Below are 22,410 nucleotides of genomic sequence, written 5' to 3'. Positions count from 1 at the left end.
TAGCAATGGCCCAGGATTTTACAGCAGCAGAGCCTCAACACTTTGGGCTACAGCTTACCTACACCCTTCTCCTATGACACTGAATAAAGCATCTAAAAACTACGATACAAGCACGAGGAGTAGCAGATAGATACACACTTTTCCAAAAGAAATTCTAAGCTCTCCAACTAACTGAAGAGCTCTGTCAACTCAAGTTGCTGAGCTTCTGAATTAATACACGTTGCTGTAGTAGGGATGTCACAGGCATTGAACAGTGCTTGAATGGAAGCGCAGTAGTAGAGAGGACAGGTACTGTTTCTATCAGTAGGTAAATGGATATTATCCTTTTCCCTTCATCTATTTTTTTCCCTCCCTGTTTATTATCAGCATTCTTGGATCTTCAATTAGATTATAAGCTCCCTGGGACGTAAACCAGGTCATTATTGTGTCTTCAAAAAGGGATCATCACAAGGGTCCAAAACTGTGTCAATGCTGTTTGGAGCCTTTGGGCAAAATATTACTAAATTGCCCTTCAACTCCAACCCAAAATTATAGGCACGCTGCGTGCAGTATTTTGTAAGCCATTGTTTTGCAACGTGGAAATATGCAAGTGAACATGATACTTGAACAACATAATTCATTTTCCATTCATGAGCCACAATGGATATCTCATGGCACTGTTTGCTCTTCAGTTTCAAATGTGAACTTGCATACAAAGTCAAGCAAATGAGCTTTCTTTCCTGTTGTTTTATTATGCTCTCAGACTACACTCTAAGCCCTAGAAGAAGAAATTACAGTTACTGTTGTCTCACAAAAGAGGTGAAATTCCCAAAGAACTGAAGAACTTGGCCCTAGGTTGTGTATGAAAGTGGCTGTAAGTCCTCTGCTGCTTTTCTTATCCTTCCTTGTGCCAGCTCTGCATTTGTGTTCAAAATTAAGCTTCAGAGCAGCATTCTATAAAAACCCTCATCTTAACTTTTGGGCGATATCCTTAATGACATTATTGGATTGAAAAGTTTAAAGATAGCTTTGTTTTAATTTCTCTTTAGCTTTTCCCTCAAATACCCCATATATGACATTATAATAGTTCTTCTGCTGGGTTTATACCTGCAAACTCCTCTCCTATTCTTTGTTCTTGGACTAATCTTTCCTTTTATATTAATGAAGCCCTTTGAAGTATCTCTTCAAATCTTCAGCTAGATTCCTTTGTGACTCTTTTCCTCCCCCTAAACCTGATAGGGTCTTTTTATCATGAAAATTATTAATACTTCCCCCATTTCTGGCATTGTACTGTCAGCTTTAAAATGTTCTATTATTATTTCTGATCTTAAGCTGCTTTCTCCTGACCCAGGAATATTGGCAAATTACCGACCTATAGCCAAGCTTTTATATGGAAGGTCTTGCATCAAGTGGTAGCCTTTCAAGTGCTTAACCACCTAGTAATAATCTTTATGACAAATGGCCTCCAGGTTTGCAGTTATGCCTAGAGTGCTAAGAGTGTCCCTTAAAGTGGTCAATGACTTTTTATAAAACCAAACCTTGAGTATCATGTCAGCTCTTACCCACCTTGCTATTAGCACACTTCGAGACACTGCAGATCACAGTAACCCTTTCTGACCAGAGACCAGCTTATAAAACACAGGGGGCTTTGTTCAATCTGAAGACATCAGCTTGTCACTCTGGAACATCATTCATCCGCATCGAGCAACATGCATAATTTCCTTGTAATCAATGCAGAGTCCACTGCTCCTGAGTGTTACTGCAGCTAATCATTAATATAAATATAATTGTTAAGAGTGCTGACACTCCTTTCATCTGCTTTATGCAAAGAATTGATTTCTACACATACAGTTTGGCATTCTACTGTGAATCAGTCTTTTTTTTTTTTCTTTTTTTCTCTTTCTGCTCCTTTATCACATTGCCCTAAGGGCAATGCAATGGTTTAAAATCATGGGTTTTGCAACAGGAAGTTTGCTTATGGATAGCAATTTTCCAGAATTTTGTTTTAGGTTATCTCTTGCAATCAAAAGCATTCCTGAAATTTACTGCAAACTAGAAATCAAGAGTATTAGCCATGAAGCAACATGAAATAAAATGTTTCTTAACAGGTTCTTAGGTTCTTTCCCGGTCACCCAGCTGAGTAGAAATTCTACAGGCAAACAACTTTTCACCTCCCAACCAATTCATTGCTTTTAAAAATTGCCTCATCATAATCAGAGGTTTTGTCATGGCTTTCATCAGAAAAACAAATCCAGAAACAAACACAGATGACAAGAACTGTGACAGATGCCTTTGTTTGATGCAGTGATCCTCCCTAGGTGGATAAAGAACCACAGTCAAGAGTGGTGAGTATTTTTGACAAGTCTCATTTTGCTGAAATGGTAATGTTGAGGGAGGAGTTGGCTGATGAAACTTGTTCTCTTAATTAGAAAATCTTCAGCTAGTCCACAGACAATGATATCCTTCTGATTCTCTCTAACCTAGTCTCCAATTATCAAAAAGATTTTTTTTACCAAAAATAGAACAATCAAGCTTATAAAGTGACTTTTTAATGTTATATTTATGTCCATTTGGTCTATTTGTGATACTGCTGTACTTAATCTAAAAGATGAGCCAAATATCACACAGGAATGACAAACATTTGGCAAATGCCCTGTTCAAATAGTCCTGTTCTCTCATATGCCTACCACCAGCATCTGCATACCCTCAGCATTCCCTAACACAATTCAAGTCTTTCTGCCCTCAAATTAACTCCTACTCTGATCTTACAAAAGAACAAATTAAAAGGCAGTCTGTAGCCTTCTTAAGGCTTACACAAAGAGACTCAGGAAGATCCCAGAGTGGAACACAGAAATCTGCTGGCCCCAGCAAAACTCAACCTGAGCCAGCTGAAAGCTCCTAAGGGATGATCCAACTTCTAGGTCAGCTTGCTGGTCATTCCATTTTTTCAGCCCTTGATCACTGAGACACATCACAGGTGACAGTTCCATTTGCACTCAACATTATTCTGAAAGTTCTGTCTTGAAGCTGGAGGAAGCTTCACAATGGAAATACATTTGAAAACAAACAAACACACACACACACACACACACACACACACACACACACACACACACACACACAGTTTTGATGCTCCAAAGATGAATACACCAAAGAACTCCAACACAAACCAACATTTGCTCCTGGCAAAAAGCTATTCATTGCTGAACTGGGTATTTGCCTCTAAGCTTGTATACAGTTAATGTTGATGAGGGAGGAGAGCAAGCTGAATATTAAAAACTGCTGCCTCAAGAATAATATAATGTACAGATTTAATCATAGTAAAAAATGATCTGCAAGTAATTGTAGTCATTACTACATCTGCTCAGAGCTGTGGGTAATCATTATGTATGAGTGAATTAAATCAAATTCCATATCATGGGCCTGATCCTAGAATTTCTTCAGTAAATTCACCGCATGTTAATAATCTCCCTGAGTGTAGAGAGTCTATGAGCTTCTATGGATACATTTCTTACATGAGTAATTGTATGATCCTTCCACATTTTACCTTTAAATTTAATTAAAATTTAACCCCAAAAACTTAAGAAGGTAGACTAAAACATGGATTTCCAAAGATGAGAAATGAATTTGTTTCACTTTGTTCTTCTCTCTGTAAAGGCACTAAAGGGGGTTGAGAGAAAGAAGTTTCTGTGTGGAGCCTGAGTAATGGAAAAGGCAAAGCCTTCCAAGATAAAAAGTTGAGCTCAAATTCCTTTTGTCACTAAATCCAGGCATTAGCATGGTACTGAAGACACAGGTGTAATTTATTGCACAGAGTGGGAATGTCAAACCCTGACTCATGAAGATAAGAAGAACCTGTTTGCAAAAAAGCTGCTGAAGGCCAGAGCTGAAGCCAAACTCAACCTTGATCAATAGCCAGATGAATTATTAGCAAAAGAAATAAATTACTGGTGTAGTTCCTTCTCTTATACTTATGCCAGATGTTAGAGACTGCATTTTAGTATATTGTTGTGCAAATATATCTGAACCAGAAAGTTTTTACTCCAGTAGTCTTGTATTGACCTCTGTGTGTGTGAAATGAGGAGTAAGAACTGAGGCCCCAGACATGCCCACTCTGGAGAGGACAAGTTTTAACCTTCCTAAGAGTGCCAGGCAGGCATCATGCTCTTCCAAAGATGCAGGACAGAAATCAAACTAGGTCTGAATTCTTCCTCTCATGCCTTTGGTGAGATCACAAGAAAATATGTTATAAACCGAGTTTCGGAGACATTTTCAATAAATGTTTTTCTCATGGTGCATATTCTAGCAAAAATAGTCTTGAGGGCAGCTGGTGCAAGGAGACACTACAGTATTATGCTGCTGTACATCTCCCCACACCTACAGCTGGACACGTATAATCTCACTACTAATGTAGATAATAGAGTGCAGTAACCAGAAGGATCATTCTTTTTCTCCTGAAACAGAAATGAGCTGGCAAAAATAATCAAACAATGAGAATCATTTTTCCAAAGAGGAGTGAGAGCAACAACAACAAAAAAAATCCAGTGAGAATTATGACAGCAATGTAAGAATGCAATCAGTAGAGAAATCCTGATAAATGAGGACCTTACATTTTTAAATGCCTGAAAACCAGTACAAATAAATATGAATTTGAAGAGAATTCAATGCACAATTGAAGGGGGAATTAGAAGGGGGAAATTCAACAAAATTACTAAAATTCCACTATAAAATTCACAAGTAGTTTATCTAGATAAAGCTATAAAATTAATAAACCAGCAGCAAAAAGGATTGAACTTTTGCTGTCAGTAAGAAATCCAAATCATGTATGCGAATATTATAAATGCTGCATAAAGAGCTCTGCAAAATATCCTCCAGTGGAGAGGAACTAATGGTGGATGAATGTGCACATGTAATTGAACATGCAGAAAAGAAAACCAACATTCCAAGAAGGAAAGCAGAAAAGCTATCAGGAGCACCGGCTCATGTGAACATCCACAAGAATGAGATGTATACGAGGAGAAAAGGCAAATTACTGAAAACGCAGCCTGCTCTGTAAAATAAAATACATGTTTGGCTCTACACATATTCTTCATTAGATTATCAAGGGAGCATGTGTCACACACACAGTCGTGAGGAATGCTGGCAGGAACACTCAATCACATAAAACTTGCCCGTTTTTGGGTTTCATTACCTACGTCAGGCCCCATGTGTTCCCATGATGGGAGATTTCCCTTTGACTTCATGGAGAACAGGATCAGGCCCTTGCCCAGCAAAGGGTTAAAAAATAAAGTGTAGCAAAATGCTTGAAGTGTGCCTCTGCCCAAAAGCAAGCCACTCCAAAGAACTAATCCCTTTTGCATTCCATACCATAGGAAATACAATTTTCCTACCTGTGTTTTGTGTTAAGTTGTTGGGCTCAGCTAAATCAAAATTCAAGCAAAGCAAACCCACACAAACTTAAAATCAAATGAAATTTCACACTCCCCCTGTACACTGAAGCAGCCCTATACAAAGGTACTTTCAGCAGATGAAGTCAGTGCACTTTTAAGAGTGAGCAGAAATAGAACACATTTGTAAAAGACAAATTAGAAGCGCATCAAGGTACTGGATGAAAACATTTTTTGAACATAAGCCACGTACACAGTAGGAAGAGGTTAGAAGGTTAAATCATTTCTAACCACAACTTAAAGAAGACTTCATAGTAAAAAATATCCTTTTTTAACTCTTGTCTTCCAAGCACACATCACAACTTTTGTTTCCGTTGGTTTTAGTCCCTATTTCAAAAGAAGCATTTGCTGTAACAGCTCATTTTTTCATGCAAAATACTGAATCTAATTGCGGAAATATGTCATTCCCTCCTCTCCGCCACATGGCATGAGTTAATGATGATGAATGAAAGTAATAAAACCCAAATCTTTTTCAAACTAAAGCTCCTGTTAAATTACTGGAAATTATATGCATGCGTCTACAATGAGGACACTGCAGAAGGTCAAAGATCTTGCTTCCTGCATTTGGCCAAACTATTCAACAGGCAGCTTGGCTGAACCTGCACAGACACGTTTTTACTGAGGTCTGTGGGAGCCACCTAAGAAAAGCAGCTTAGTTCAAGGCTGCTGATTTCATTAGAGCATTTCTCCCCATCCCCATGGAACACTAAATATTGTTCACCAGATTCTGTGACCTGCCTTATATGTCCATGGCAGGCTATTTTTGGATGTTCGCAACCAGGGTTTGGAAGAGTAATATATCACCTAACGTGATATAATTTTTAATAGAGGTCCCAATTTCCCTAATACAAAACTTTATTCTGTGGCATTGACATGACGCAGAAGGAGTACAGCAAATTTAGAGCCAGATGCTGTCCCTCTCATTCAGTCTGCATCACACCCAATTTCTCCAGTTGGTCCACTAAGACAGGTAAAGCATTCAGAGATTAAGGTCTGTCATGGTTTAACCCCAGCCAGCAACTAAGTCCCAAAGCAGCTGCTTGCTCACTCCTTCTACCAGTGGGAAGAGGAGAATTAGGGATAGAAAAAAAAAAAAGGAAAACTCATGCATTGAGAAAAGAACAGTTTAATGTTAAAACAAAGTTTAAAAAAAACCCCAAATAATGATATTATTGTGATAAAAAAGGAGAGAGATGAAAAAAAACCAAGATAGACAAGTGAAGCACAGAACAATTTCTCGCCACCCACTGACCAAAACCCAGACAGTTGTCAGCCCCTCCCAGCCAACTTCCCCCAGTTTGTGTACTGGGCATGATGTTCTGTGGTGTGGAATATCCCTCTGGCCAGTTCTGGTCAACTGTCCTGGCCGTGCTCCCTCATGGCTTCTTATGCTGCTCCTCACTGGCCAAGCAGGAGACACTGAGAAGTCTTTGGTTTAGGGCAAGAAGTCTTTGGCTTAGGGCATGCTCAGCAACAAACAAAACATCAGTGCATTAACGCTGTTTTCATCCCAAACCCAAAACACAGCTGTGTACCAGGTGCTAAGAGGAAAATTACCTGTATCCCAGCTGAAAACAGGACAAGGTTCTACTCAATAAAAACACAACAGACAAAATGTATTCTTTTCCTGTCTACAAACTCTGTTTCTAATTCTGCATGTGGAAAACTGCATCAGCTTATTGCTGTCCTCCCCATTCATTCATTTCTTCATTTTTCCTTAACTGGCCAACAGTTCTGTGGCCCCTTCTTTTCCTCTGGGCATTCAGACACTATGTTCTCCTTTCTTCTCCCCCAGCTCACCCACAGCTCACTTTGGAGTCTTTTTGTCTCCCTTCCTTTCATCATCAATTCATTGAGGTTTCATTGTTTTTGTCTTCCCACTATGCTGATCTCCCACTCTCTTTGCTTCCCTCTTATGGTCCATTTCACAGATGGACCACAGAAGACATGGAAAAACCCATAAGGAGAGGAATTCCTGATAAGCTTTCTTAATGTATTTCCTTCCCACAGATGAGTTTGAATGCTTTGAATCTTGGGCAGATATAAATCAAGGTGTTGCTTTGAACAAGTCAGCAGGGGTTATTTTTGCAATAAATAAGTATTTGTAGGAGCAGGTTTATCAGCAGCAAAGCAAAACTTACCATCCTTGCAAGTTTAATTTCTTTAGCCACGATAAACAGTTTTCAGAATTGAAATGCATAGAATTAGAAACATTGGTTTTCAGAAACAAAAGAGCTAAATTCTGCCACTTATGTTCACAATGAGGGATAACATACTCTCTAAGCAGTACTCATTTGAAATACTCATTTGGAGGGCTCCTTGGAGCCATCAAGAAATCAAGTGGAATTCAAGCCTCTAGTCCACTCATTGCTCATTATTTTGTCTTTCGCTGTATAGGCAAGAACAGAGATGTTATTAGTGGGTAAATAACATAAGGGTACAAGTTCCACATTTTCCACAAGACTCATGTAAATACGTGAGCAAGAACCTAAATTCCTTACATTTGTTTCAGCCCTAGTCAGAGCACACTTGGCTGTCTTTGGGATGGTTACCCAGATCTGCCATGTCCCCCCCCCCACATTATTGGGAATAGCTAATTAAACAACTGTGAGGAAGTCACTTAATTTTGATCTTGGTCATGCACAAAAGGAGGATGAAATCTCTTAGACCCACTCAATACCACAAACAATTTTCGAATGCAATAGAGAACCAGAAGTTCAACAACCTCCATCATCTTTGAAAAAGAAGATATCTAAGGGATGAAAGAAAACTAACTACAAAACATGTCTGCAAGCAGAATCCTGATCTTAATTTTTGAAGACTAGATTTTTAGTTCAGCAGTTTTGCATGCAGCTTATAAATATCATACAGAATATATTGTTATTTTCTGGCATCCTAGGTCCACAAACAAAGCCATGCCTTGGAGTGGGATTAAATCCATTTGTAAGGCTGCATGTGCAGTCTAAAAGAATCGTACTCTAAACATTTTCTCATTGTAGGCTGAGATAAATACCCTCATCCTACAACTAGAGGCACCACTTCTGAACATAGGCCTTCAAGGGGCAGAATGACACCAACTGCAAGAAGAAGGTTTCATAACCAAAGCTGGGCCATGTGAGCTTTTACATTTTAGCTCAATATTTATAAGAACATGTCCTCATTTACGAAGCTTCTGGGAACATTTTCACAATTAAAAACCAAAACAAAACAAATTGAAAATAATTGTCAACATACTGACAACAATTGGCAGCTTTCAGAGCAACTCACAATGCCATCTCCATGCCTTCAAAATCTCTCCCACAGTGAAACTTCATTACCATCCCATTCAGATGCTCATGTTAAGCTTTGGAGGTTCCCTTCATTTCCATGCCCCCACCTATGTAAATGAAATCCTAAGAGCAGAATCACAATTCCTATGCCGTGTTTAAGAGTCACACCAAGGCAATTCTTTGGACTTGCTTCAGCCTCGTATAATGGGTTATTAGCAATGTCATGGCCTGAGTAGATGCAACAATTCGTACTAAGGTGAAAAGCAGATTTATGAAGACATCATATTTGTGACCACTGCTGTCAAAAGGGAAGTGCAGTGAAGTTATACTGTAAGCATTCCCGATGAAGTTGTAACTTACCATCACAAAGCTCCAAGGACTAACTCAGGAGAAGGCCAGCATGCAACACCAAATCATTTTGTGACTTTATCTCACCCATACAGACACTGGCAACAGCTGCTGAGAATAGGGAACTCCGAATCACAAAATCATCTCCTCTGGAATCTCTGAAAAATGGAGAAGCTGCCACAGAACCATGATTCAGCCTTGGCAAATTCTACAGGACTCCGAAGAGCAGTGCAGGGAAGCTGAGGTTATGGGGAAGCTCAGCTCATATTTGAGGTGATAGAAGAGGCAAGCCTGATGAACCCTAAAGTTCTGCAGCTCTCTTAGCAGAGGCTACTCACACAAGAAAAGTAAAACCAGAACACATGGAATAGTGAGTGCCCTTCATAGATTAAAAAAAAGCCATTTCCAAAACCACGCTATGCAAATTTCACCTAGTTGCACAACATTCACTTTTTGTGCAATTGTTTTGCATAGCTGTGATTTCACAGCATCCAGTGCATTTCAGGAAAGGAGGAGGGAGAAATGCACTGGGCAGAAGGCTTACCTCCACAGCATCATGGAACTCTGGAGGCATGAATAACCAGTCAGCTCCAGGAGGGCTGAGTTTCCAAGTCTCTGTGACCAGCACCTACGGAGACACGATTTAGGAGGAATAGACGTCTCCAAGCAGGACTGCAGTAACCATGTAACACTTTTACAGATGGCACAGTCATAACCATTAAACAGCTATGACCAGCTTGAGTGAGAGAGTGAAGAATGTGAGCACACAGTGATAAAACACCCACACTAAGTTGAGAAAAATACACATATTCTGGTTTTAGACACAAGGGTTATCAAAGGTAAGAGAGCCCTCATTACAATATGGTCTGTTATCAGAAACCTAAGGCAGCTGATTGGATTCTGAACCGTGGCTCACGGGTTCGCATATGGTCACAGTTTTTTGGAGAAAGATAGGGGGAGGAAAAAAACAGCCAAGGTCTCTTTTAGCACACTGAGTCTAGTACAGTCAAATGGTTTCTTTTTCTCTCCATCCCTGACCCCATTTAAGTGCTATCTTAAATATTCCTAGGGACCCACTGGCCCGTAAAGAAAAAACTCTAAAGAAAACATAGTCTTTTAAGGGCTGGCATTACCTAGTTCCCAGCACAGCTACAGACTAGTTGCTGTGAAATGCAACAACCTGGTGGGAATTGGAAAGTTCTCTTTTAACTGCTGTTATTATCTCCAAAGCCTCTCTAATAGCAATCCCAGAATATAGGTTTAAAGAAAAATCATTTTAATGGAGGTCCCAGTACTACATTTTTATATTGCACCAAGTCAAGCTATTGATTAGCTTTACATTAATTTTAAAAGCACAAAGAATTTGTCATGATTTTTCTCCCTTTGATATCAGCATCCATCAGCAATTGCATCAGTTTTCTGCTGAGCTGCCAAGCAAAGTTAAATGATGATGCGCTTCCTCTCCCTGACTTCTTATTCCAGCTTGGTTCAGCAATCTTGACCAGCCACTTCCTGTCTCCCCTATTGCACCATCTGGCACTTACTTCAGACAAGTCAATATGTTTAAATTATACCTGTACCAGGCATAATTAATCATAAAGCTTTTTGCTTTGTAATGTTATTTGAACGTCTGCATGGTGTTCATAAGCAGAAAGCAAAACAAATCTTCAGTGGTGAAACCTGTGCCATTCCCCTCCACCTCCTCATTGAGGTGGAGGTCCTTGGATTTCAGAACAAGAGATGATTTTTCAGGAAGTCACTGTTCCCCAGAGGTTCAGAGTTACATTGCTGAACTTTACTAGACTGACAATACATATGGTGAAAACTCCAACCAGAGACATTTTGTATAGGACCAGCCTGGAAACACTGGGAAGTGTTTTTTTATGTCAGTAAGAGATGTGTAAGAGAACGACCTTAGAGGTGGTGAGCATGGGACCCAGCTCTGAGTCACAGCTCTACCTTTATAGCTGCAATTCCCCAGGGCAAGTAATAATTTATAGCCATTAGAGGCCAGCAGTAAATTACTCCCCCCAGTCTGGCTCCAAGTCAAGCTCTTCAACCAGCCACTGGAGACTCGGCAGGAGGGAAATGCAGAGAGCGAGAAGTGGTTGGCATCCATCCCTTGTCCATTCCAGCCTTGTCGACTTCTAGAAAAGAAATAAATAGACAACTTACAAGATTCAGCTGGACAGGGTGCCGGGCCACCTAGTCTAGACTGTGCTTTTGCCAAGAAAGTTTGGGCTAGGTGATCCTCAAGTACATTTCCAACCTAGCACTCTATGATCCTATGACAAGTACTGCTTTCTCTCTCCCAGGCACTCAGCTCAGTGGTCTGGACTGTCTTCCCATGGTGGGGAAACAGGAGCTCTGTCCAAATCCAAACACTCATCCTGTGAGGAGGGAGCCCCCAGCAAGAGCTTAATTAGCCACTGAGGCATTTCTTTAAGGTGTTTCAGGAACAAAAACTTGTTTTTCAGCAGAAATGAATCTTCCATATAACCCACAGCACAGGCGCCTTTAAAACACTTCAAACAAAAAATAAAAGCAACAACAAACCGTCTTTTCTTAAAGCATCCCAAGCAATTTTACAGGGATTAATTATCCTTATTCATTTTTGTTTTCCCATGTATTTCAGCTCTCCCACAGAAAACTAATCCACTGGATTTCAAATTATGGCACAATTAGCATGAAATTAATTAGCATCTGACCTATCCCCTAGTTTTCCTCCAGCTGAGACTGCCAACTTTTAATATAAGCCTAAAGCAAGAACTGTAAGACTAATACAGCAAATGGGACAAAGGCTTTTTAAATTAAAGAGTTTAAAAAATGCAATTTACAGCCATAAGCATTTCCCTGACAACAGCCCCACAACTCCAGTCCTCCAACAAAGTGTAGAGGAATATTTTACCTCCCCCAATACAGATTTCATTTGCAAAGCCACAATTATCCATCCAATCATTTAAAATTCTCATGGCCTTTCAAAAGCAGAGCCTATCGTTTTCAATTAACAATGCCTTTTAGTCCCATCATGCAAATTTTCTTTTTCACATAACCTCTCTAGACACCTGTAAGAATTTCTAAGCCTGTCACATATATATAATCAGTCCCCCAACTGTATCTTAGCCTTCACAGTTTCCTGCATCATTTATAGACCTTTGCAGTGTCTCTTTTGGCCACTGTACATATCTTCCACATTCCTTCAGGCTCCTGTTTACTATCTAGTACTCAAATTTGTCACCCTCCTTCCTCTTCAGATTTCAGCCACCATTAACCAAATGCCCCAGTCATCCTTTCTCATAGTTGCTTTGATCACTGCCATCCCTCTCTTCCACATGAAGCCTGTGAGTCACAGATACCCAAAAACATTTAACTCTTTTGCATTGCCTGGCTGGAGTGGCACACAGCAGCCTGGCAGGAATCATTGCCTCCTGTGGAACACAAGTTTTAACTCAGAAAAAAAGGACTGTGCTGAAAAATTAATCAAAAGGAGCTTTCCCTCATGTTGTGCCATGTTCATCTGTTGTTACAGACTCTCATATGTTGTAACAGGCTCTTCCCTATCTTGGAAGTACAAGAATCCCAGGTGCAAATTCCACTTCCTGTGCACTAGAAAGAAATACTATAGACACAACTTCAACAGGAGGATTTTACAGTCCCGAAAGTGAAACATTCAGGTGTCACCACCATCACATCAGAGAAACTAACAGCTTTGGTAAAGCTTGCAGTAGAAATGGAACTAAATTAAAAAAAAATACATGTGTAGGAAAAACAACACCAAAAATTCTAAGGGTAGAGAAGACAGATGCAGTACATAAAGACCCTTTGAGAATCTACAGACACCCTTACAGATTCCATGTGTACAATGCAGAATGCACTTCATTCTCTCTTTAGTAGAGGCTACATTGAAATCCACATCTTGGTCAACAGAGCTGCAATATTGTCAGTCTTTGACAACACTGCAGCTCACTCAGAAACCACAGAGGACAACAACCAGAAAGAGAGGGTTATAGATATTCTATACAAACACAATATACTTTCAATATTATATTTTCCTTTCACAGGTCTTTCGTTCACCTGGGCACTTACTGAGGTTGTAACCTAAGAACTCTGCCCTTACAGACTGCATGGGCTGTTCTTTCATTCTATGGTTGCTAACATTGTTTTTTTCAGCATTTTTGGTTTGTTTTTTTCCCCCAAAGATGAAAAAAAAATGCTCTAGGGCTTTTTTATGAGATGGCAACAAACCATTCCCCAATGCACAGCACTCCAAGTGCTGCACTTTAGTTAAACAGCCCTGGACTCTCTGCTGCTGCTGTTCTTTTTCCTTTTGGCAATATAGAATCAAAAGAATCCTTTCAAACTCAGACAGCTGAGGAGCCCAGTAAAAACTAGAAAAGGAAAACAGCATCAATTATCACAGCTAGTCCAAGAGCAGGAGGAACCTGCCATGTGTCCAGGCATATTTTGCTCAAAGGAGGTAGGAGTGAGGTGCAGTTCAAGTGCACCTCCGCTCTGCAGTTGGTCACCTCTATGCACACAGATGTCATCTGCTCTTCTGGTCTGGGCACAAAAGGAGGGCAAATAGCAGGTCCTGCCCCAAACAGGTATTGCAATCCCATCTGTTGACCCACATGTCATGTGTCAATGCATTTCCACATTGTTTGCCCAGTTCCCAGCAACAGTAGGCAATTTCAAAGACTTCTTTTAGCAAGATGTCAAACTGACGAACTAAAATTAGGTGTCCTTTAACTGAATTTCTCTTCTGCTACCCCCTTAATAGCTCTTCCAGAATGGAACAGTTTCTGATAACCTGGCTCACACTAACCCTTCACCCCTCTAGAATCCACAGTATTAATTCTCATAATAAAGCCTATTTTAAATATATCTTTAATCCTCTGAGAAAACCAATTTCATCCTTGAATGTTCCATTGATCTATAGTAAATAAATAGGCATTAGGGAGAAACATTGTTTATTTATTTGCTTGCCACTTAGAATTTAATCCTGGGATTCTAAAAGGACAATTATAAATTTCTCTAACAGTCCCTAGGGTATATTTTGAATGTAGTCATCTAAGATAGGACTTTTGCACTCCAGGATGCCACTGCATTACAACTTAGAAAGATTATAGCCAAACAGCACTCATTTATTATCAAGAGGGATGAGTAGTAATTCCAGGACACACACACTAGATGAGATTTCAGCCCTGTCTATTTTGTGTACAGTGTGGAATGTATCTGGAAGATTTCCAAAGCCTGCTTACATACAGCACCATCTCACCAAAAGACTTCCTGCCAAAATCTTGTTGGTAAAGAGAGGGGTTTGGAGCTTCTTCAGTGAAAGACAGTTTCTACCATTTATCAAGAAGAGTTTGTACAGCTGCAGATTTATGGCCATGTGGAAGGACTGTGGACATCTGAGCTCTTATACTGGAAAATCTAAGGCCAGTGGTTGCTTCACTCAAACTTTCATTCTTCTTGAAAATCAAAGGATGGGGCTTTTTTTGGAAGAGACAGGCCTAGGAATACTGTGCTGGAAGGGACCAGAAAAGTCATTGCAGCCCATCACGTACAACTGGAAGAATCAAGTCTGCTGGACCATGAGCTCCTACAACCACAGGCCATAAAACCCTCTCCTGACTCCTGAAAGAAAAGCTTAAGTTCAAAAGACTGAAAATTATGAACCTTACCACATACCCAGAAAAGCAGTAGGTAATCACTCTGAAAATTTAAAGGGGAAAAAAAACCAAAATAGAAACAAAATAAAAATACCCAAACAAAACCCTCATTTCCTTTTTTGTCCAGCCTTTTCCGAGGATAGGAAAAAACTATCCACTAATCAAAAAGCTCTTCATTCAAAGTACATCTAGGAATCATTAGGTCATGATATTGGATAAACTAACTAGACTGAGCTTATGTGTGTAGGGTTTCCAGGTCTCTGATCATTCTCCTTATGACTTTTTCTAAGCCCTTCCTGGTCTGTCAGCACAACCAGACAGCAAGGAATTGTAAAAAAATGAGTAAACTCTTCAAGCAACATATTTCTACTGTACGTTCAAGGAGTAGGAGGATGTTACTCAGTAGGGAGAAGTGAAAGAAATGGCTGCACCATGATACAATCTTGCTTAAATGCCTTGGAGACTCCAGCTCCCCAGTGTGTGTCAACACGCAGCCTGAAGGAGTAGCAGAGCCAGAGCCCTAGGTTGCACACAGCCAAACTAAATGCTCAACACAGCGAGGGTGAAGTCTGCTTTGTGTCACTGGAGAAAATTAGGCTGATATCTAACAGATGACATTTGCCAGTAAAAAGGATTGTTCACATTTTGTTTGTCTTCTGGGAGAACATTCCATATCTGACATGCATCCACAATCCACGCAGTTACTGAGTGTAAACTTGCTGTAGATGCTACAACAACCTGCTACACAGGTCCTGCTTCCAACCTGCTACACAGGATGCAAATTCTCAAGATCACAGTCTTTTCGATTTAATTTATGAATCTCCTTCATGCTCATGCATGCTTCATGCTTTAATTAATATTAATTAAAGACTAATCACATTCATTGCAGCCAGGTGCTGAACAAATTTGTCATTTGTCTTTGCAATGCAGTGCACCATGGGCCCTGGCCATGTGGAGAGAAGGCAAGAATGGAGACCACCTCTGCTCCTGTCTTGTGTTATCTCTGGGCTCCTGTTGCTGCCTTTGGTGCTCAGAGTCACAGACTGCAGCCTCATTGCATAAGGAGTTCTGTGACAGGACACTAAGTGGTCTCTGCCTCTGGAATATCTATTGTACCCTGGCATGAAGGCAAAATGCAGACAGCCTGTCTGCACCACCACTCTTATTTCCCTCCTCATTACAGACTCTGCCCTGCAAACACAGCTGCAGCACCATAATGCTTAACACGTAAACCAGTCAGTGTTATCCCTTCTGACTAGATCTGGGGGCAATGAAGGACAGAAAGGCCAGGGACTTGCCCCAAATCACAGTGAAAATTGGCAACGTAATTGGAACTAGAGTCCTAATCTGTAGAGATCTGCATGGTATCTTCACTGTACGGTCAAAATTCATCAAATGAATTATTTTGCCACTGAAAACTGACTGCATACAAGAGCACAAGGGGTCCGTTTCCTTTAAGCCATTTGCAAACCAGAATTTGGAGAATAAATTCCTGTTTCCATGTTAACGGAGACTTGGTTGACACTATGAATCACACAGTATGGAGTGAGACATTCCTGTCTCTTCTAGATCTTATTTAAGTCAGACACAAAGAGTTTAGCCAGGCAGATCATGCACACAACAATTACTTGAAGCCTATGAGAAAACCCTCCAAGGGCTCATCTTGCTTCTTGAAGAGCCAACACACAGAGGAGTTCCCTGCGATGCCTTTCATGATCTCTATTGTTCACAGGGTACTAAAGTAATGAATAGCCTTTATTTTTCCAAGATTCAGCCACAGAATGTGCATGCTACCATTAAAAGGAAAACAAAAGTGCAGAAATGCCAAGATACTATGTAACACACAGCCCTTCATCACTTGCCTTGATGCACTGTGTTACAAATTTTATCTAATCAACTGACATTTTAAGTAGTGGAGAATTTAACAAGAATAACAATGTGGTGACAATTTAGTCTTTCTTACCCCTCCATAAAAACACTGTCTTCTGTTTGGTCTAGATTTAGGTCAAGACATTTCACTAATTTGCTAGTCATTAAAAAGATATTTTTATACCCAGCCTGTAATATTATACTCTTCAGTGATTATGATAGTTCCCAACAGAATTCCAGACTAGAAAATGAAGGCTGGGAAGCTGAGCTGCAATTATGATACTTTAAATAATTCCACAAAAGTAGAACCACTGTTAAATAATTTATAGTCTTTGATCTTGTCACAGATCTACTGAAATCTTCACATCACTCAAGCTAAATATTTTCAAACAGAAATGGGATAGGTTACTTCCCTCCACCCCCTTCTGTCACTGTGGGAGCTGAGAAGAATAATGGTGACAGGGGCCAAACTCTTCATTACTTTGTATAAGCGCCTTCTCGCATGAAAATTCTTCCTTTGGGGTTCAAACACATCCAGAGGTACGCCTTTCATCACAGCATCCTGAAAGGCTAAGAAAGTACTGCTTATTTTTGAATCACAGAATAATTACAGTTGGAAAAGACCTTTAAGATCCTCAAGTCTGACCATCAACACAGCAACACCACCATTTTCGCTCTTTAACCATGCCCTCAAAATAGATTTACCTCCAAAATGACATAATTCCCAACATTTTACAAACCAGAAAATGTAACCTTTCAACTCTGCACTTTGTACAGCTGTAGAAACAGAGTTAGAAGGGGCCCATCAGGATCCTCACATTCCAGCTCCTGGCCCTGCACAGGTCACCCCAGCAACCACACTGAGGGCACAAGTGCTTGGGGCTGCAGCCACTTCTCTGGAGAGCCTGTTTCAGTGCCCAACCACCCTCTGGATGAAGAGCCTTTCCCTAGTACCCAACCTAAACCTCCCCTGACTCAGCTTCAGGCCATTTTCCCCAGGTCTAGTCACTGGTCACCAGAGAGAAGAGATCAGTGCCTGTCCATCCTCTTTCCCTCATGGGGAAGTTGTGAGCTGCTGCGAGGTCCCCTCTCAGTCTCCTCTTCTTCAGACTGAACAGATCAAGTGACATCAGCTGCTCCTCATGTGGCTTCCCCTCCAGACCCACCGCCTAACAAGCATGAAGAGACAAGAGAAGCTCCAGACAGGACATCAGCCCTAACAAAGTTCTATGGATCTGTGCCAGGACGGTGAGGGAACCTGACACAAGAGGCTCAGCCACACTGTCCAACCTCAGCAGATGCCCTCTCATGCCTAGAGAGGCACTGAACATGGCCGCTTTACTCAAGTAAGTGTCAGCTCCTAAAGGCTGGTGAACAGGGACACACATGAAAATGCAGACTGTGCTAAACTGCATGGTTAAAACAGGAAAAAAAACCCTCTGTAATTTGTGTTCAGTGGCAACCCACCTCTGTGTGGTCCTTAAAGGGGTCCTCAGCACAAGAGAGGTGTGGATCTGGCTGGATCAAGTTCAGGGGAGATCACTGAAGACAATTAGAGGGATAGAACACATCTCTTATGGAGACAGGCTGAGAGGGTTGGGGTTGTTCAGCCTGGAAAAGAGGAGGCTCCAAGGAGACCTGATTGCAGCCTTCTAGTATCTATAGGGGGGGCTTATGAAAAGAAGGGAAAGGCACTTTTTATACGGGAAAATAGTGATAGGACAAGGGGCAGTGGTTTTAAAGTGGAAATGAGCAGGTTTAAATTAGATGTTAGGAAGAAATCCATTACTCAGAGGGTGGTGAAGCAGAGGAACAGGTTGCCCAGAGAGGTTGATGGATACCCTATCCCTGGAAGTGTTCAAGGCCAGGTTGAATGGGTCTTTGAACAATCCAGTCTAGTGGATGGCATCCTTGTCCATGGCAGGAAGATTAGAACCAAATAACCTTTAAGGTCCCTACCAACCCAAACCATCCTAGGATTCTCATGTCCTGCTACTCAGGGATGCAGACTGCTCAGTTACTACTAAGTGCAGTGGCCAAATAAGCTACTCTAGTGAAAACTGAGCTTCTCTGTGAAAAACATCTTACAAAGTTGAATTCAGAAGCACTGGAATTTTTTTTTGAAAAAATATACCTTTAATTAGCTGAGCCCAGTAGCTAAGACAAGACAAGATAGCATATCTTAAACACCTTTCACTGGAGGCTGCATCCCACTGCAGCCCTCAAATGCCTACGTGCACGTGTGTGTACAATTACAGCAGCTCTGCTGACTGATAACTTGTTAAATTGACATAACTTGACTGTCAGGGTCCTAAGACTAATGAAACATGTAAAGTATGCCAGAAGTAAACAACAGCCTTCCAGGAAACACTTAATTTACATTCTAATTAATGCAATGTGGGGCAGAAGTCATAAATAAAGGATTCAATCACAGCTCACTGTATAATAGGCAGACTAGTTTTACACACCTGATATGACAGGCAAGTGCTAATGTGGGGTTATGGAAGATGCCAGACCTTAACCAGCTCTTCATATCTGCAAGAGACAAAGAGGTGCAGCACCTAAAAAACAAAGGTTTAATGTTGCAAATATCTTTTAAAAGTTTCCCTCCCTAGGAATAAACGACTTTTTTTCTTTTCTTAGAAGATGACAAGTGTAAAGAAAATTTCATCTAGAAGAGTCCTTGAAGGTTTGACAAACAGGATTTGAACACCACACCTTCACGCTCATTAGCACTGGTGATGAGTACTGCTCATACCCTGAGTACCCTCGTAAAGATTGGAGTCTCACTTTTCAAACAGCTTGCAGAAGTCTGCCCAAAATAGCTGCCACCACCAAGGAACTCTGTTCATGCTCCTTGAAATGGATGATCACCAGGTCTGAATCATGCTATTACATTTTTCAGACCTGTCACACATAGCATATTGCCTGCAATAGGCATTTTTTGGATTAGGTAGAGTTTGAGGATGGATTCCTGCTGTGGTCACACCTATAGCCTCACCCTATCACAATTATGGTGCTCCAGCCACTCCCTTCTATGCAGACCATATTATGCAGTTAATGCCAGCTGGTGAGCTCTGAACACAATGGGGCAGCAGAAAAGGAGGCTGGTTGCATTTAGCCACAATAAATTAATCTACATAAAACCATTCAGAAATTCAATTTTGATGTCCTTTTTTTTGTGGGATGGTACATGTGGTTTACATTACTTTGAGAACATTTTGGTAAGCCCTCTGTTGTATTTATTAAATGCAATCAATTCAATTCAAGAAAAAGAAATTAAGATACTTGCTTTCTAATTACAAACAAACAAAATTATTTTAAATATCCCGCTTTTCTTCCCTGCTGAAACTACAGTAGAAAAACCACCCTATGTAAGTGACAGAAGGTTATTGCAAACCAAGCTGATGAAATGAAAGGGAACAGTAAACATCAGCACCATAATAAAAGTAAAGTCCCTTTTTGCTTTTAACTGCCTCTCCTCAATTGCTTCACATTTCTCCACTACTCCACCACAAGCAGCAACTCTTTCCATGGAACTCTCTATGCTCATTCATTTTTGTGAAAAATACTTCCTCAGGAGCTATTTGTTTTTTTGCAACCATAGTGATAAAAATATTACTGGCAGGACTCTGAGAATTATAAATAGGTATCATTCTTTGTTTAATTTCAGTAAGCCAGGACAAAATCACTGAGGATTTTGCACACATGACTTTCATTAGGAGCAACGTACAACTGAAAACACATTAGGCTCTTGTCTTTTATTTTTCCTTATTTCTATTTGTTTATACCTTTGTATAATTAGAAGGCTGGAAACTTTGGGGGTGTAATAGCAAAGGTCCTGGGGAAAAAACACTGACAACTGAGGAAAGGGCAAAGTCACTCACACTAGGACAGTAACTACTAATCTGTCAGAAAAGTGTTTGTTTTGAGGTTTTTACTTGTTTTCATTTTTGTTAAATTGTTTAAGATGTGTTACTTTGGTAAATATCCATCTAACTCCAAGAGCTACAAGTTGAGCATGCTGTCAACACTGTGCTTGAAGAAAACCTAGTCTGAAAATTTAATACATTATTCCAGCTGAAACCTAAGAGATAGTTACTCTCTTCCCAAATGTCCACGGTCCCTCACTGAAGCCACGAGAGACCAAAGCTGACATTTCATACACCTCGAAGTCAGACAAGGAGTGCCAAAAATAACCATAAAAAAAATGAGTGCAAGCTATTCTTTGGGTCAAATCTTTCAAGGATTTTCCTTAAAATTCATATCAATGATCCTTAGGTAGGACTTGCAGGTTTTTTCAGGGCTAGTAAGCACTCTATATTATGAGCAAAGCCTCAATAAAACAAAATAGAATTGATATGATAAATAGAGGAAGTGCTCAACACTTCACATTTGGTACTGAACTCTGCAGCAATCCCCATCTTGCCACCACGGCCATGGACAGAGGAGGCACCACCAGGACTAGCAGATCTCCAAGGGTTAAGCAGCGATGGGTGAGGGCGGGGTCATATTCCAGACTAGCAATGGAGCTGAGCCACAGCATTCACAGGGAGGGAGCTGGAAGGATTTGCTGTTTGGGAGCCATTTCATGCCACCCTCAGGCAAGTCTCCTGTAGAAGTCAGCAGGACACTCCTCTGGTTATGGACTGCAGCAGGATTTGGCTTTGGCTCTGAAGAAAAGGGATTCATAGGGGGAGCTTCTGGTAGCAGCATGTACACAAGGGGAGTTGGGCACAGCAGCATATTTCTTTCAAAATCTCCCTGCTCCTGAAAGGCCACCCATGGGACGCAGCCATCTCTCATGTAGCTATTGTTTTCCGTGGACATGAGCCATGTGTTAACAGTCTCTCAGGCCTTGTGCACAGAAGACAAAGACTGCCCTCTGCCTTCCTGCCTTCAGAGGCCACTCTCAGCACAAACAAGTCAAGGCACCAGAATACAGCTACCCTCCCAAAACAGGCTCCAGCAGCACCCAAGATAATTCCTACAGCCAGCATGGCAGCAACCGAAGGAGCCTTCCTGGAAGAGCTGGAGGACACCTGGAGCAGATGACCCCCAATCACTGATTTAGTAAGCCCATACTCCAGTTCAAGAGCCAGTGGCTATATGGTAGTGAATCAGGAGGGAAAAAAAGGAACAGTTTCACACAAATGCTTTACTAATGTCACCACTGTCAGGTTGAGCTTCTCTAGTACAGAGAAAACGCAAAGAGGGGGGGCTGGAATGAGAAGGCTTGACTCCAAAGCCCTTTCAAAAACAAGTTTTTTAAGGAGTGCAATTAGATTTCCTTGCAACCTTCCCCTTCATCCCTTCATTCCTTCCTTATGTTGGTTTGTTGGGTTTTTTTTTTTTTTTTTGGGGGGGGGGGGCGAAGGGCAAGCATTCCCTGCAGAAGCAGGATAAAATTTAACAATGGCAGAGTTATCAGAAGCCTCATGTGTCAAATAAACACTACATTTCTCACAAATAGAAAACACACAAGCCATAAATCAAGGGTCCAGCAGAGAGAGGCTTGTCACTGGGAAGGTGTCAGTGCACATGGGTATGGTCGGCTTCTGCCCTCAGGCTGCCTGAAGGAAGTTTTGACCCAGGATATTAATACGGCTTATTTGATACAGAGTGAACCAGGCTGGGGCTCCAAGGTCTGTTTACATTACAAGACTGTAGGCCTTTGGGAGATTAACACCTAGAGAAAATGCATCTGTGTTTGTTCTGGGTGAGGCTACAATTTAAATTCTTATGTTATCACACAAACTAGACATGATAGATAATCAATGCCCTGTGATAGTTAGTACTGAGGAACTGAGTTAGTTTTTTTTT

This window comes from Serinus canaria, chromosome 3 (assembly GCF_022539315.1).
Source record: "Serinus canaria isolate serCan28SL12 chromosome 3, serCan2020, whole genome shotgun sequence".
Lineage (NCBI taxonomy): Eukaryota > Metazoa > Chordata > Aves > Passeriformes > Fringillidae > Serinus > Serinus canaria.
The sequence above is the reverse complement of the archived record's forward strand: the minus strand, read 5'-3'. Positions refer to the sequence as shown.